This window comes from Palaemon carinicauda, chromosome 13 (genome assembly GCF_036898095.1).
Source record: "Palaemon carinicauda isolate YSFRI2023 chromosome 13, ASM3689809v2, whole genome shotgun sequence".
NCBI classification, from domain to species: Eukaryota; Metazoa; Arthropoda; class Malacostraca; order Decapoda; family Palaemonidae; genus Palaemon; species Palaemon carinicauda.
Genome location: NC_090737.1, coordinates 12,449,075 through 12,466,838, shown reverse-complemented (window position 1 = coordinate 12,466,838; position 17,764 = coordinate 12,449,075). Strand labels below are relative to the sequence as shown.

Below are 17,764 nucleotides of genomic sequence, written 5' to 3'. Positions count from 1 at the left end.
GGAACCCTAGTTTATGAAGAATGACACCAAACTTTATCAACACTAGGGTCAATTGAACCCTGACATGGGATCTGTGCTCACGAGGCATATGTGTACTTTTACATTTTAAGGTTTTAGGTTCCATGTTTTTACTGCGTTTGCATTCTTTATCTTAATATCCAAAACCTGACCTTCTACCCTCACATTGTCATCCACTTCCATCTTCCCCAAATGGCTCCTTTCAATAGGTTTCTCGTTCGAAATCCCATACTTTAATTAGTGATACCATCTGTTAAATTCTGTACATCGTCTTAAGCTGACTCTTCACATCTTTGGTGCAGCATTACCTAGACAGCCACTGCCATAGTTATACTTTAGCTTTCTATTCAGTCACCACTAGTATTGCTCTATACATTTACATTGATTATCCATCAACTATTCAGTATCCATTTCTGTTTCTGCCTATTCTTATATAATTTTCTTTTAATGGTGGCACAAGTCTTTTAATAGTTTATATTTGTCATATCTGTTTTGATTTTGTTACTGTTTTAAAAATATTTTGTTAATTTTTTCTCATCGTTTATTTCCTTATTTCCTTTCCTCATTGGGCTATTTTTCTCTGTTGGACCCCTTGGGCTTATATCATCTTACTTTTCCAACTAGGGCTGTAGCTTGGCTAATAATAATAATAATAATAATAATAATAATAATAATAATAATAATTCTCAGAATATTCTCTTGTTTTACACAACTAGCTACTCTTATAAATCTATTTTCAAGTCTATATTCCAGGCAGTAACAATTCATTTGAACATAATTATATTTTCATCCTTTTTTCAGAACACACACAGTATACATCACAACTTAAACTCATATTCACTTTTCTCTATACTTCCCTATTCTTAGGTTTGCTGCCAACATCCCTTCTTCCTAAGTAGAAATATTTGTCTGTCCAGTTCTAAGCATTAATATACTTGAAGTTTTCTCTAAGTATACTTATTAAACTGAAATATGTCCCTATTCATTTCAGGGCATTAATACACTTAACATTTTCTCTGAATCGACCATTCTACCAATATATCTATCAGACACAGTTCGAGGAAATCTTTGCAACTGTATCTATCAAAGCAACATTTCACAATTTATTTGAACTAGTGTAGTCATTCTACCATTTCCTTTCAATGATTGCAGGAATAAAATCCATTTTTTTACTCGACATTTTCTTCCTTACATTCTCATATACAGCCATCTTGCTCTACTATCATAAATTCCTATCAACAACCCTATTATAATGAACACAATTCAAGGACCAAACATGCACAACTTGCTCACTTTCTTTCAGACTGTTAACAATGATACGCAGCAGGGTTTAACAATCGATAATTTACACACAACTGAACTATATTCTTACATAGCCAACAACAATCTCTTGATAAGTTTATATACTGCAGCATACTGTATATCTATCTATCTATCTATCTATCTATCTATCTATCTATCTATCTATCTATCTATCATATATATATATATATATATATATATATATATATATATATGTATATATATATATATATATATATATATATATATATATATATATATATATATATATATATGTGTATATACTGTATATATGTATATATATATTATATGTATATATATATGTATATATATATATATATATATATACAGTATATATATATATATATATATATATATATATATATATATATATACAGTATATATATACATATATTATATATATATATATATATATATTATATATATATACAGTATATATATATATATATATATATATATATATATATATATATATATATATATATATATATATATATATATATATATATATATATATATATATATATATATATATATATATATATATATATATATATATATATATATATATATATATATATATATATATAATATATAGCCTATATCTCGATTCCTTTTAACACTTTGCCACATAACGTCAATCTGATTTGCTGTGTTCTCTTGCAAAACTTCTCCCATTACTTATTTCCTCGATTCAATTGCACTTCTGTAATAGCAACAGCAACTAGTCACTCATGAAATCTCTTGTCTATTCAGCCCACTCTCAAACAATAACATACTGTACCCCTTCCATCGAAATCCTTAAAATAAATCTGTCCTTTTGGCATAAACACATCTAAAGTGTCTACCAACTTTTCTATCCATCATTATCAAATCAACTCTTAGAACCAACTGATACAGCAAGGTAATCCTCATCTTAATGCTGACTGTTCTTATTGCTATGAGTCCAATCTGTTGAACGTCTCCATTCTTTTGAGTTTTCAATTATCTCCTGTTACATTATTATTATTATTATTATTGTTATTATTATTATCATTATTATTATTACCACTTGCTAAGCTACACCCCTAGTTGGAAAAGCAGGATACTATAAGCCCAGGGGAGCCCAACAGGAAAAATAGCCCAGTGAGGAGAGGAAAAATGGAAAATAAAATATTTTAGGAGTAACAACATTAAAATAAATATCCTATATAAACTATAAAAAGTTTAACAAAAAGGAGAAAGAAAAATAAGATAGCATAGTGTGCTCAAGTGTACTCTTTTTACCCTCAAGCAAGAGAACTTTGACCCAAGACAGTGGAAGACCATGGGACAGAGGCTATGGCACTACCCTATACTAGAGAACAATGGTTTGATTTTGGAGTGTCCTCATTGAAGAGCTGCTTTCCATAGCTAAAGTCTCTCTTCTACCCCTAACAAGAGGAAATTTTATTTAGTTGTAGGCTTCTTTATCTCGTCTTCTAATCAAGTTCATTCGTCTTGCCCATTACTGATCCTGGTAACCTTTCTGAAAGGTTTTCCTGTTCACGTCCTGGTGTCCCAGATTAAGGTTGATATATTGAGAACACCCGTATTGCCTTATCTCAAAGATCATTTAAGCATTTAGTATTCTCTCTTGTTTTTTCACAATTACAACAAAAATAATTAATGTCTAAAAGGACTGCATCATATGCTTTTACTCATTTTATGATCCTTAGCATCTCCTGAATTAGTTTCTACCCATTACTCTCAGCTTTCTTTAAGCAGCTCTCCTATCTTCTATTTGATATCCTTCCTTTCCAGTCATCATAGGATCTGTTTTGCTTAAGTTTAGCACATTCATCCCTACATTTTTCTCCTCCACTTCAACATTTCTATGCTTCTCCGTCCATTATTGAGATAAACAGTAAATGATATAGGGTTTGTCCTTGAAAGGCATCTAAGATTTTTCTCATATACTTCTCAAACACCTACCACCGTCTTCACCTTAGATATATGTTAAGTAGTCTGTCCATCTAATTCCTACAAATAGTGGCATTGTGTCTCTTCTCAAAACACCTACCACTGTCTTCACCCTAGATATATGTTAAGTAGTCTGTCCATTTAATTCCTACAAATAGTGGCATTGTGTGTGTTCTCAAAACACCTACCACTGTCTTCACCGTAGATATATGTTAAGTAGTCTGTCCATCTAATTCCTACAAATAGTGGCATTGTATGTCTTCTCAAACACCTACCACTGTCTTCACCCTAGATATATGTTAAGTAGTCTGTCCATCTAATTCCTACAAATAGCGGCATTGTATGTCTTCTCAAAACACCTACCACTGTCTTCGCCCTAGATATATGTTAAGTGGTCTGTCCATCTAATTCCTACAAATAGTGGCATTGTATGTCTTCTCAAAACACCTACCACTGTCTTTGCCCTAGATATATGTTAAGTAGTCTGTCCATCTAATTCCTACAAATAGTGGCATTGTGTGTCTTCTCAAACACCTACCACTGTCTTCACCCTAGATATATGTTAAGTAGTCTGTCCATCTAATTCCTACAAATAGTGGTATTGTGAGTCTTCTCAAACACCTACCACTGTCTTGAGGGTGCACGCGGGCACACTATTCTATCTAATTTCTCTTCCTCTTGTTTTGTTAAAAGTTGTATAGTTTATATAGGAAATATTTATTTTGGTGTTGTTGCTGTTCTTAGAATATTTTTTCATTGTTTCCTTTCCTCACTGGGTTATTTTCCTGGTTGAGCCCCTGGGCTTATAGCATCCTGTTTTCCCAACCAACTATGGTTGTAGCTCAGCAAGTAATAATAATAGTAATAATATACAAAGGACTCTGTCCATCTAATTGCTTGCCTTACTACTTTAATAAGCGTATTCTCGAGGTATCATTCCAGTATTTAGCTCATTATCATGACTGTCTTTGTTGCATTACCTTTAAGATATAGGGAGCCTGATCAAGCACTATATACACTATCCAACGTTGTTAATCAAACTGTGTATAACTCAAACACGAACATATTTTATGCCCTTGCAAATGAATCTATTACCTCTGCCTGTATTTCACACTGGACCACATAAATAGGGTACTTTTTCTCCCATGTGATATCAAACAAGACCTTACTTTGTCTCTTTTCGTTTTCCATTTTAGACTATTTTGTATTCTATTCATCTGGAATTTTTCGTTTCTAATTTGCTGTCTCTATATTGCATTCCAAATTCAGTTACATTTCATCCAGGAAACTTTTTAAACATTATAGAAGCTGTTTGAGCAAAGATCTGGCAGTTATTTAAGTCTTATGGAAGCGTTCTAAACGTTACAGATGCAGTTTGAACAAAGAACTGGCAGTCATTCTTCTATTTCCACATTCATGTTTCTACACACTTTCCTTCATTCTTTTCTTCAATCTCGCAGAAAATTCTTGGTCCCAAAATAGAAACTTACAAATACTAACTGGTTGACACTTTTCTTGTTTGTCCATTCTTTGGCATGAATTATTTGTTCTCCAATAAAAACACTTTTATAATCACATTTATCCATAATAGTCTTAATATCTGCTTTCATTTTATTTCAACTATAATCAATTGAGCATCCTACCAATAACTTTACTCCTTCAAAAGTATTTATTTTATGGGACAACTATTCTACAGTAATACTCTGGCTGTCATCTCTATATACGTAAGCTATTTGGATATTTTCTCTCTTCAATTACATCTCCTTACCTCCCTCAACAGCAAATGACACAGGGCTGATAATTGATAGACACTGGCATTTTTCTCAAATAGTTTCATTTTTTAAATCTTATGAGGTTAAAGTAACGATATCCAAATTAAATTTTTTTTGTGACCTGTGTTCCAAATTCTCACCACCTGCTTGCCTTAGTACTTTGTCCTTTCTCATTTCTACAAATTATTATTATTATTATTATTATTATTATTATTATTACTACTACTACTTGCTAAGCTGCAACCCTAGTTTGAAAAGCAGGATTCTGTAACCCCAGGGGCCCCAACAGGGAAAATAGCCCAGTGAGGAAAGGAAACAGGGAAAAATAAAATACTTTAAGAACAGTAACAACAATAAAATAGATATTTATTATATAAACTATAAAAATTTTAACAAAACAAAACAAAAGAAAGAGAAATTAGATAGAATATAGTGCCCGAGTGTATCCTCAAGCAAGAGGAACTTGACCCAATATATGATCTTTCACTTTTTTTTTCTTTACCAACACTCAACCAGTCCTTGTAAATTATTATCTGAACACACTCTCCTACTTCAAACATTAGACATTGAAACACTTACTCTCATTTATGCACGTGTATTCCCATTATGTTCAATGTCCACTTCCTTTCTCCCTAAAGCGAAATATGTCTGTCCAGTTCTTTGACCACTTGACACATTCTCTAGCTAAGGTAGCCCCAGGAAATCTCTGCACCAGTACCTATCAAGAAACTATTTTACAATCTATTTGTTACTCGTGCAGTAATTCTGCCATCTTTCTTGCAATGCTTATAAGAATAAATCTATTTTTTACCATCCAAATGCACTTTACATCACCGTTTTCTTCATGTGTAGTGTCTCACACTTGCAGCCTATCTCAATATTGGTACTATAGCAATTATTATTATTATTATTATTATTATTATTATTATTAATTGCTAAGCTACAACCCTAGTTGGAAAAGTAGGATGCTATAAGCCCTTGTGGGCCCAATAGAGAAAATAGCTCAGTGAGGAAAGGAAACAAGGGACAATAAAATCTTTCAAGAACAGTAACAACATTAAAATAAATATTTTCTATATAAACTATAAAAAATAACAAAACAAGAGGAAAAGAAATTAAATAGTGTGCCAGAGTGTACCCTTAAGCAAGAGAACTCTTTTGAGATAAAAGGTAATTAACCCAGTTCTTGATAAACATCTAGTATTTTTCTCATACTTTCGAAACACCTACCATTGTATAAGGGAGTCTGTCCATCTAATTGCTTGACATGCTAATTTAATAAGTATCTAACTCATTATCAGGGCTGCCTTTTTTGCATTACTTTCAAAATATAGGGACCTTTATCAAGCACTATATACACTATCCAGCGTTGTTAATTAAACGGTATATAACTCATACACAAATATGTTTTATGCTCTTGCAAATTGAGTATTACTAATGCTACCTCTCTACTAAATTTCAGTGTTACTTCGGTCTCTATCGTACACTAAACCACATAATTAACATGTCATATTATACAAGACCTTACATTGTCTCCTTTCATTTTGGAATCAACAGGATATTTGTCTATAATGTTACTTGACTCTTTTCTCTTTTTTCTATATTGCACTCTAAATTCAGTAACATTCTTTCCATTTCCTTATATTTCCACACTCATATTTTACACTTTCTCATTCACTGTTTCCTTTAATCTCACAGAAGATTCTTGGTCTCACACAAGAACTTACAAATACTAAATGGTTGACACTTATTTCTGTCTCTCCATCCTTTCACATGAATTATTGGTTCTCCTATACATGGTCTTTTTATCAAATTCATCTGAAATAGTCTTGATGTCTGCTTTCATTTATTTAAACCTTTTAGCCGTGGTAAGTAGCTCTTCTAGAAAAAGGACACTCCAAAATCAAACCATTGTTCTCTATTCTTGGGTAGGGCCATAGCCTCTGTACTATGGTCTTCCACTGTCTTGGGTCAGAGTTCTCTTGTTTGAGGGTACAATCGGACACGCAATTCTATCTAATTTCTCTTCCACTGTTTTGTTAAATTGTTATAGTTTATATAGGAAATATCTATTTTACTGTTACTGTTTTTAAAATATTTTATTTTTCCTTATTTCCTTTCCTCACTGGGCTATTTTCCCTGTTGGGGCCCCTGGGCTTATAGCATCCTGCTTTATCAACAATGGTTGTAGCTTAGCAAGTAATAATAATAATAATAATAATAATAATAATAATAATAAAATATAGTACTGTCATCTCAGGATGCCAGAAAACCTCAAATCAATCAATCAATCAATAGTTTCAAATATCAACTTGTGACCTCCCTTAACAGCACGTGACCCAGAGCCTATCACTAATAGACTCCAACACCCCCCCCCCCCAACTAATTCTTGCTATATCTGGTGATATACTGAAGCAAGCTTGTTAAAGTCCAGCTTCTCAATGCCTATCTATCTGTTGCCTTGGCACGTTGTCCTTTCCCTTATGTTGTATGCTCTATTAGTGTTATTTATGTACTTTTCCTTTTAGTTTATTATAAACTATAAATTTCTTTTACATTTCCTTGGAGCTGCAAGGACTAGAATCAAATAAGCATTATGCATTACAGTACAGAGTTTTATTCAATGAACTATCTACTTGCACTCATTAACCTTGCACAAATCAACTTAATACAGACAGTACGACAAAGTATATAAATAACCCTTATGTAAAGCTATGCCAGACATTCCTTTCTGTCTTGCTTAATTTTCCATTCTAAACGCTACTTGAATTTCCTTTAAAATATGTTTTCATACACTTTCTAGTTTAATAACACCACTCTCTCTCTCTCTCTCTCTCTCTCTCTCTCTCTCTCTCTCTCTCTCTCTCTCTCTCTCTCTCTCTCTCTCTCTCTCTCTCAGGAGAATCTGACTCCATATTTTATTTCCTTTTCTGTCATTCTATTCTTCCACATGAATCATACTCTTATTCTTCACATTCTTCTGCAATTTTCCCTATGTCTGCATTCATCTCTCACCAGTGATTGATCCTTATCACCTTTACATACTGCATTCAATAAGTACTTATTCACAGAGGGAGTTCTATCTCTGCTGTTCTCTTCAATGAAGCAACTGACTTTATTTAGTTCTCTTTTTTAAATCACTTTCTTGCAGGGAACTTGACCATTCTGAACAAAGTTACTCTTAAAACATACGTTCCTTCAGATTTAAGTTTCTCACATGACCACCATTCAACATTTCCCTTTTCAATCACAACCATTCTGACCAAAGTTACTTTGAAACAGATGTTCCTTCAGATTTAAGTTTCTCACATGACCACCATTCCACATTTTCTCACATGACCACCATTCAACATTTCCCTTTTCAATCACAACCATTCTGACCAAAGTTACTTTGAAACAGATGTTCCTTCAGATTTAAGTTTCTCACATGACCACCATTCCACATTTTCTCACATGACCACCATTCAACATTTCCCTTTTCAATCACAACCATGCTGACCAAAGTTACTTTGAAACAGATGTTCCTTCAGATTTAAGTTTCTCACATGACCACCATTCAACATTTCCCTTTTCAATCACAACCATTCTGACCAAAGTTACTATGAAACAGATGTTCCTTCAGATTTAAGTTTCTCACATGACCACCATTCAACATTTCCCTTTTCAATCACAACCATTCTGACCAAAGTTACTTTGAAACAGATGTTCCTTCAGATTTAAGTTTCTCACATGACCACCATTCAACATTTCCCTTTTCAATCACAACCATGCTGACCAAAGTTACTTTGAAACAGATGTTCCTTCAGATTTAAGTTTCTCACATGACCACCATTCAACCTTAACCTTTTCAATCACAACCATTCTGATCAAAGTTACTTTGAAACAGATGTTCCTTCAGATTCAAGTTTCTCACATGACCTCCATTCAACATTTCAATCACAACCATTCTGACCAAAGTTACTTTGAAACAGATGTTCCTTCAGATTTAAGTTTCTCACATGACCACCATTCAACCTTAACCTTTTCAATCACAACCATTCTGATCAAAGTTACTTTGAAACAGATGTTCCTTCAGATTCAAGTTTCTCACATGACCTCCATTCAACATTTCAATCACAACCATTCTGACCAAAGTTACTTTGAAACAGATGTTCCTTCAGATTTAAGTTTCTCACATGACCTCCATTCAACCTTTCCCTTTTCAATCACAACCATTCTGATCAAAGTTTTTTTGAAACAGATGTTCCTTCAGATTCAAGTTTCTCATATGAACACCATTCAACATTTCCCTTTTCAATCACAACCATGCTGACCAAAGTTACTTTGAAACAGATGTTCCTTCAGATTTAAGTTTCTCACATGACCACTATTCCACCTTTCCCTTTTCAATCACCTGTTTGCAGAGGTCGATCGCCTACAAATATATTAAAACTCTAATTCACCTTCCCTCCATTCTTCTCTATTCACAGCATCATCCAATTAGTGTTCTTCCTTCATTTCATTTCCAGGCTCTCTCTGCATTTCAGGCAACTTCAACGTTACTTCGTCCATTTTTGTAGTAAATAAAAATTGACACAGTTCTAGATACAGCTAATAATATTCTTAAATCCTTCTGAAACATTTACCACCGACTTCACCCTAAATATAAGTACACTCTGGCACACTATTCTATCTTATTTCTCTACTTTCTATCTTATTTCTCTTCCTCTTGTTTTAACATTTTTTTTTATAGTTTATACGAGATATTTGTTTTAATGTTACTGTTCTTAAGATATTTTATTTTTTTATTGTTTCCTTTCGTCACTGGGCTATTTTCTGTGCTGGAGCCCTTGGGCTTATTATAGCATCCTGCTAGGGTTGTAGCTTAGCAAGTAATGATGATGATGATGATAATAATAATAAAAGGGTTCTGTTCCTCTGTGTCATCTCATAGTAGGGTTCTAGTAGTTAATGATAAAGACTGGTTTCATTACATTGTTTTTAGGATATAGGGACCCAAAATATTTGTTTTTGAAAATTAGATTACTAAATATAATATCAACGCTTTACTAAATATCAGTATTTCCCGTCTGTATTATACACTAAACCACATAAATACATAAACTGTATCTCACTTGTGATACTATAAAAGACCTTACTTTTCCATTATAGACTGACCTTACTTTTTCATTATAGACTGTAGTTGACAATCATATAGAATTTTTGATTGGCAATTTAGATGCCATTCCAAATGCAGTAAAATTGTTACTATTTCCAGAACCATATTTTGCACATCGTCGTTCAGTCACACCATAAACTTTTTTTCACATGAATCATGGATTTTTTTCTATACATTCTATTCATCACATTTATGTGTAATAGGCTGGTTGTCTCGTTTTTTAAAGCATAAACAATTATCTTTCTTTACTCTCTAATAAGTATAAATTTAACCATATTTTGGATATTTTATTCCTATACTGTACAATGAATTTTTGAGTTTGCCTAACAATGGCATCATCTTTCCTAGAAACATATCCTATACATAATTCAATTGATCTAAAATTTCGTGTCCATATCAGGATTTGTCTAGCATTAAGTAATTTATCAGTTTCATTTGGCTAATAATTATGAATCTCATACTTGAAGCATATAAAATATGCATGTATAACTTTTCCAGTCCATTGGCTAATTTGCATATATGATTCCCACTTCGAGTTTCTCGTATATATGTATTGATAAATTTGCATCTTTTTCCTATATTCTATGCATACGCATAAGTATCCCAGTGCATTTGGCTAACTTGAATACTGATTCTCATTTTCTATGTTTCAAGTATTCGTATAACTCTTCAGAAGGGGTTGGAATTCTGGTGCTCCCAGGAGCAGATTGGGGGGTATTCCCGGAAGAGTAACAGGGCATTGCCCCTCCTCCGGCCGGTACTGGAAGAATTCGGAACTAGCCCCAGACCACCACTCGTGAGGATGACCCTGGGCGTGCATTCTTCCCTGGTACCAAAAGGTCTGCAAACCTATCTTAAAATATTCAAAAACAAAATAGCTAAAGGCAACTCGAGGCCAAAAATGAGTACTCATTGAACTCTTAAATCACTATTCTATGCTGTATCTGTGAGAAACCTTCAAATAAAATAAACCTGTGAATCAATACTTCAATTCTTTGAATACACCCTTTTTCTGTAATTTGTGGTTTTGAAATGAAACCTTTTTTTTATTTTTGTTTTATTTTTCATATTGGAGACTTTGAACATGGTAATACACAGAGTTGACAGGCAAAATATAACAAAGCCAAAAAACTAGATTTAGGGCGAATAATTGTCATACACAGAGTTGACAGGCAAAATAACAAAGCCAAAAAACTAGATTTAGGGCAAATAATTATTATTCAAGGCAACATAAAAACACTGAAATACAAAGTTGACAGGCCATGGAAAACTTCACTGCCAGAAAACCGCCCAAGCAGCCAAAAAAAAAAAAAAAAAAAAATTCTTTATATATTCAAAACGTTTACGAAGAGTGTCCAGAAACTGCGTTAGAAAAGCCCTGGATTACCGGCTGAGTTCTTTTTATATGGGGGGAGGGGGTCGCCACTCTCCTCTTGATGGCTCACAGGACTGGCGCTCTCCTCTTGATGGCTCACAGGACTGGCGCTCTCCTCTTGATGGCTCACAGGACTGGCGCTCTCCTCTTGATGGCTCACAGGACTGGCGCTCTCCTCTTGATGGCTCACAGGACTGGCGCTCTCCTCTTGATGGCTCACAGGACTGGCGCTCTCCTCTTGATGGCTCACAGGACTGGCGCTCTCCTCTTGATGGCTCACAGGACTGGCGCTCTCCTCTTGATGGCTCACAGGACTGGCGCTCTCCTCTTGATGGCTCACAGGACTGGCGCTCTCCTCTTGATGGCTCACAGGACTGGCGCTCTCCTCTTGATGGCTCACAGGACTGGCAGACACACTCTGCTATCTTAGCTCATTTCCTGTGAATAATAAAATCTGAATTAGTATTGTCGTATATTTCATGTGTAACATGTTTTACATGAAATAATTCCTGACTGATGAAATTTTACTAGAGACTAGACAAAATATCCCTTCTTTCTCCGTTGAATTCACTGACACGTCATGACCATAGCTACGAAATGAGAAATGAAAGACTTTGATAGGAGTTACACACACCCAAGTCCAAATTGGTGATATCGACGGACGCACTCATTTGGACTTTAGTACTAACCAATAATCTTTTCATTTTCCTTTTCATGGCTATAATTATTTACTTATATATTTTGTATACGAAATAAAACTAAGCAAAGATTTTTAACGCTCTCAAACAATATACCATGATCAGTTAGGTAAATTCTGAGTGTTACGATTCAATTATTTCACTAAAACTAAACCCTGATCAGTATGTCAAATTCTGAAAGCTTTGAGTCAATTATTTCCCTAAAATAAACCCTGATCAGTATGTCAAATTCTAAGAGCTATGAGTCAAACAATTATTTCCTTAAATTAAACTCTGATCGGAAAGCCAAATTCTGAGAGCTTTGAGTCAATTATTAACCTAAAATTAACCCTGATCAGTATGTCAAATTCTGAGAGTTTTGAGTCAAACAATTATTTCCTAAAACTAGATATAAAACAATTATAAAAGAGAAAAAATGGTATTATCGTTGAAATTGAATAAGGGACAAATTACCACATATAAAACCAACAATAAAACATATGAAGAATGAGAATCAATGGAAGATCAACATATAAATTTTGACTTAAATGAAAGAAAAAAATACTGGCATAAAGAAAATAAATTTAGATAAGGGACTTAGAAGAGTGTAGAGAGGAGAGAACAAAATATGGACATGAATATAGAGGTGAAATAAAAGACATTGGGCATGAATAGAAGGGGAACGAAAATTTGGATATGAATAGAGAGGGGGGGAACAAAAGTTGGACATGAATAGAAAGGGAACAAAAATTGGACATGATTAGAGAGAGGGAATAGAAAATTGGGTAGAAAATACTGTACATGGGGAAAAAAATTGGACATGAACTTTCTGGGAGAACAAATATTGGACATGAATATACATGGGAAACAAAAATTGAACATGTACATTCTGGGAGAACAAATATTGGACATGAATATATACATGGGGAACAAAAATTGAACATGAACATTCTGGGAGAACAAATATTGGACATGAATGGGGGAACAAAAATTGGACATGAATAGGGGGGGCCAACAAAAAATTGGACATGAACAGAGGGGGAAAAATTGGACATGAATAAAGAGGGGGCAACAAAAAATAGGACATGAAGAGAGAGGGGGCAACCAAAAATTGGACATGAATAGAGAGGGGAATATAAAATTGGACATGAATAGAGAGGGGGCAACAAAAAATTGGACATGAATAGAAAGGGGAATATAAAATTGGACATGAATAGGGAGGGGGCATCAAAAAAATTGGACATGAATAGGGAGGGGGCAACAAAAAAATTGGACATGAATAGGGAGGGGGCAACAAAAAAATTGGACATGAATAGGGAGGGGGCAACAAAAAAATTGGACATGAATGGAGAGGGGAAATATAAAATTGGACATGAATGGAAAGGGGGAATATAAAATTGGACATTAATGGAAAGGGGGAATATAAAATTGGACATGAATAGAGGGGGGAATATAAAATTGGACATGAATAGAGAGGGGGAATATAAAATTGGACATGAATGGAGAGGGGGAATATAAAATTGGACATGAATGGAGAGGGGGAATATAAAATTGGACATGCATAGAGAAAGGGACAAGAAAATGGACATGAATAGAGGGGGTCACAAAAATTTGGACATGACTAGAGACCAGAAATAGAAAATTGGACGAATATACATAGGGAAAAAAATGGACATGAATATTCAAGGGGAACTAAATATAGACAAGACTAAAAGGCGAACAAAAACTGGACATGAGTAGAAAGGGGGGAGAAAAAATAGGATATGAACACAGAGGGAAACTTATGATTAGACATGAATAGAGAGGGGCGGGGAACTTATAATTGGACATGAATAGAGAGGGGCAACTTATAATTGGACATGAATAGAGAAGGGCAACTTATAATTGGACATGAATAGAGAAGGGCAACTTATAATTGGACATGAATAGAAAAGGGCAACTTATAATTGGACATGAATAAAGAGGGCCAACTTATAGTTGGACATGAAGAGAAGGGCAACTTATAATTGGACATGAATAGAGAAGGGCAACTTATAATTGGACATGAATAGAGAAAGGCGACATATAATTGGACATGAATAGAGAGGGCCAACTTATAATTGGACATGAATAGAGAAGGGCAACTTATAGGTGGACATGAAGAGAGAAGGGCAACTTATAATTGGACATGAAGAGAGAAGGGCAACTTATAATTGGACATGAAGAGAGAAGGGCAACTTATAATTGGACATGAATAGAGAGGGGCAACTTATAATTGGACATGAATAGAGAAGGGCAACTTATAATTGGACATGAATAGAGAGGGCCACCTTATAATAGGACATGAATAGAGAAGGGCAACTTATAATTGGACATGAATAGAGAAGGGCAACTTATAATTGGACATGGATAGAGAGGGCCAACTTATAATTGGACATGATTAGGGAATGGCAACTTATAATTGGACATGAAGAGAGAAGGGCAACTTATAATTGGACATGAATAGAGAGGTGCAACTTATAGTGGGACATGAATAGAGGTGCAACTTATAATGGGACATGAATAGAGAGGTGCAACTTATAGTGGGACATGAATAGAGAGGTGCAACTTATAATTGGACATGAATAGAGAGGGGCAACTTATAATTGGACATGAATAGAGAGGTGCAACTTATAGTGGGACATGAATAGAGAGGGGCAACTTATAACTGGACATGAATAGAGGCGCCAACTTATAGTTGGACATGAAGAGAGAAGTGCAACTTATAATTGGACATGAATAGAGAGGGGCAACATATAGTTGGACATGAAGAGAGAAGGGCAACTTATAATTGGACATGAATAGAGAAGGGCAACTTATAATTGGACATGAATAGAGAGGGGCAACTTATAATTGGACATGAATAGAGTGGGGCAACTTATAATTGGACATGAATAGAGAGGGCCAACTTATAGTTGGACATGAAGAGAGAAAGGCAACTTATAATTGGACATGAATAGAGAGGGCCAACTTATAGTTGGACATGAAGAGAGAAGGGCCAACTTATAATTGGACATGAATAGAGAGGGCCAACTTATAGTTGGACATGAATAGAGGGGGGCAACTTATAATTGGACATGAATAGAGAGGGCCAACTTATAATTGGACATGAATAGAGGGGGCCAACTTATAGTTGGACATGAATAGAGAAGGCCAACTTATAATTGGACATGAAGAGAGAAGGGCAACTTATAATTGGACATGAAGAGAGAAGGGCAACTTATAATTGGACATGAATAGAGGGGTGCAATTTATAGTGGGACATGAATAGAGAAGTGCAAATTATAGTGGGACATGAATAGAGAGGAGCAACTTATAATTGGACATGAATAGAGAGGGGCAACTTATAATTGGACATGAATAGAGAAGGGCACCTTATAATTGGACATGAATAGAGAGGGCCAACTTATAGTTGGACATGAATTGAGAAGGGCAACTTATAATTGGACATGAAGAGAGGGGGGCAACATATAGTTGGACATGAAGAGAGAAGGCAACTTATAATTGGACATGAATAGAGAAGGGCAACTTATAATTAGACATGAATAGAGAGGGCCAACTTATAATTGAACATGAATAGAGAGGGCCAACTTATAATTGGACATGAAGAGAGAGGGCCAACTTATAGTTGGACATGAGTAGAGAAGGCCAACTTATAATTGGACATGAATAGAGAAGGCCAACTTATAATTGGACATGAAGAGAGAAGGGCAACGTATAATTGGACATGAAGAGAGAAGGGCAACTTATAATTGGACATGAATAGAGAGGGCCAACTTATAGTTGGACATGAAGAGAGAAGGGCAACTTATAATTGGACATGAAGAGAGAAGGGCAACTTATAATTGGACATGAATAGAGAGGGGCAACTTATAATTGGACATGAATAGAAAAGGGCAACTTATAATTGGACATGAATAGAGAAAGGCAACTTAGAATTGGACATGAATAGAGAGGGCCAACTTATAATTGGACATGAATAGAGAAGGGCAACTTATAATTGGACATGAATAGAGAAGGGCAACTTATAATTGGACATGAATAGAGAGGGCCAACTTATAACTGGACATGAATAGGGAAGGGCAACTTATAATTGGACATGAATAGAGAAGGGCAACTTATAATTGGACACGAAGAGAGAACAGCAACTTATAATTGGACATGAATAGAGAGGTGCAACTTATAGTGGGACATGAATAGTGAGGTGCAACTTATAGTGGGACATGAATAGAGAGGTGCAACTTATAGTGGGACATGAATAGAGAGGGCCAACTTATAATTGGACATGAATAGAGAGGGCCAACTTATAGTTGGACATGAAGAGAGAAGGGCAACTTATAATTGGACATGAAGAGAGGGGCAACTTATAGTTGGACATGAAGAGAGAAGAGCAACTTATAATTGGACATGAATAGAGAGGGCCAACTTATAGTTGGACATGAAGAGAGAAGGACAACTTATAATTGGACATGAATAGAGAGGGGCAACTTATAGTTGGACATGAATAGCGAGGGGCAACTTATAATTGGACATGAATTGAGAGGGGCAACTTATAATTGGACATGAATAGAGAGGTGCAACTTATAATTGGACATGAATAGAGAGGTGCAACTTATAGTGGGACATGAATAGAGAAATGCAACTTATAATTGGACATGAATAGAGAGGGCCAACTTATAGTTGGACATGAAGAGAGAAGGGCAACTTATAATTGGACATAAATAGAGAAGGGCAACTTATAATTGGACATGAATAGAGAAGGGCAACTTAGAATTGGACATGAATAGAGAAGGGCAACTTATAATTGGACATGAATAGAGAGGGCCAACTTATAGTTGGACATGAATAGAGAAGGGCAACTTATAATTGGACATGAATAGAGAAGGGCAACTTATAATTGGACATGAATAGAGAGGGGCAACTTATAATTGGACATGAATAGAGAGGTGCAACTTATAGTGGGACATGAATAGAGAGGTGCAACTTATAGTGGGACATGAATAGAGAGGGGCAACTTATAACTGGACATGAATAGAGGCGCCAACTTATAGTTGGACATGAAGAGAGAAGGGCAACTTATAATTGGACATGAATAGAGAGGGGCAACATATAGTTGGACATGAAGAGAGAAGGGCAACTTATAATTGGACATGAATAGAGAAGGGCAACTTATAATTGGACATGAATAGAGAGGGGCAACTTATAATTGGACATGAATAGAGAGGGGCAACTTATAATTGGACATGAATAGAGAGGGCCAACTTATAGTTGGACATGAAGAGAGAAAGGCAACTTACAATTGGACATGAATAGAGAGATCCAACTTATAGTTGGACATGAAGAGAGAAGGGCCAACTTATAATTGGACATGAATAGAGAGGGCCAACTTATAGTTGGACATGAATAGAGAGGGGCAACTTATAATTGGACATGAATAGAGAGGGCCAACTTATAATTGGACATGAATAGAGGGGGCCAACTT

At 34.9% G+C, this 17,764-nt stretch overlaps 2 long non-coding RNA genes across 2 annotated transcripts in view; one reads left to right on the top strand and one right to left on the bottom strand.

Moving 5' to 3' along the window:
- Window positions 1–11,189, top strand: part of LOC137651888 (uncharacterized) — an 83,341-nt gene extending 72,152 nt beyond the window's left edge. Inside the window, exon 5 of the long non-coding RNA XR_011046120.1 lies at window positions 10,867–11,189. This is a non-coding gene — a long non-coding RNA (uncharacterized lncRNA). The remainder of the gene's footprint in view (window positions 1–10,866) is intronic.
- A 113-nt stretch (window positions 11,190–11,302) lies between these two features.
- Window positions 11,303–17,764, bottom strand: part of LOC137652181 (uncharacterized) — a 509,514-nt gene continuing 503,052 nt past the window's right edge. The window contains exon 6 of the long non-coding RNA XR_011046210.1: window positions 11,303–12,025. This is a non-coding gene — a long non-coding RNA (uncharacterized lncRNA). The remainder of the gene's footprint in view (window positions 12,026–17,764) is intronic.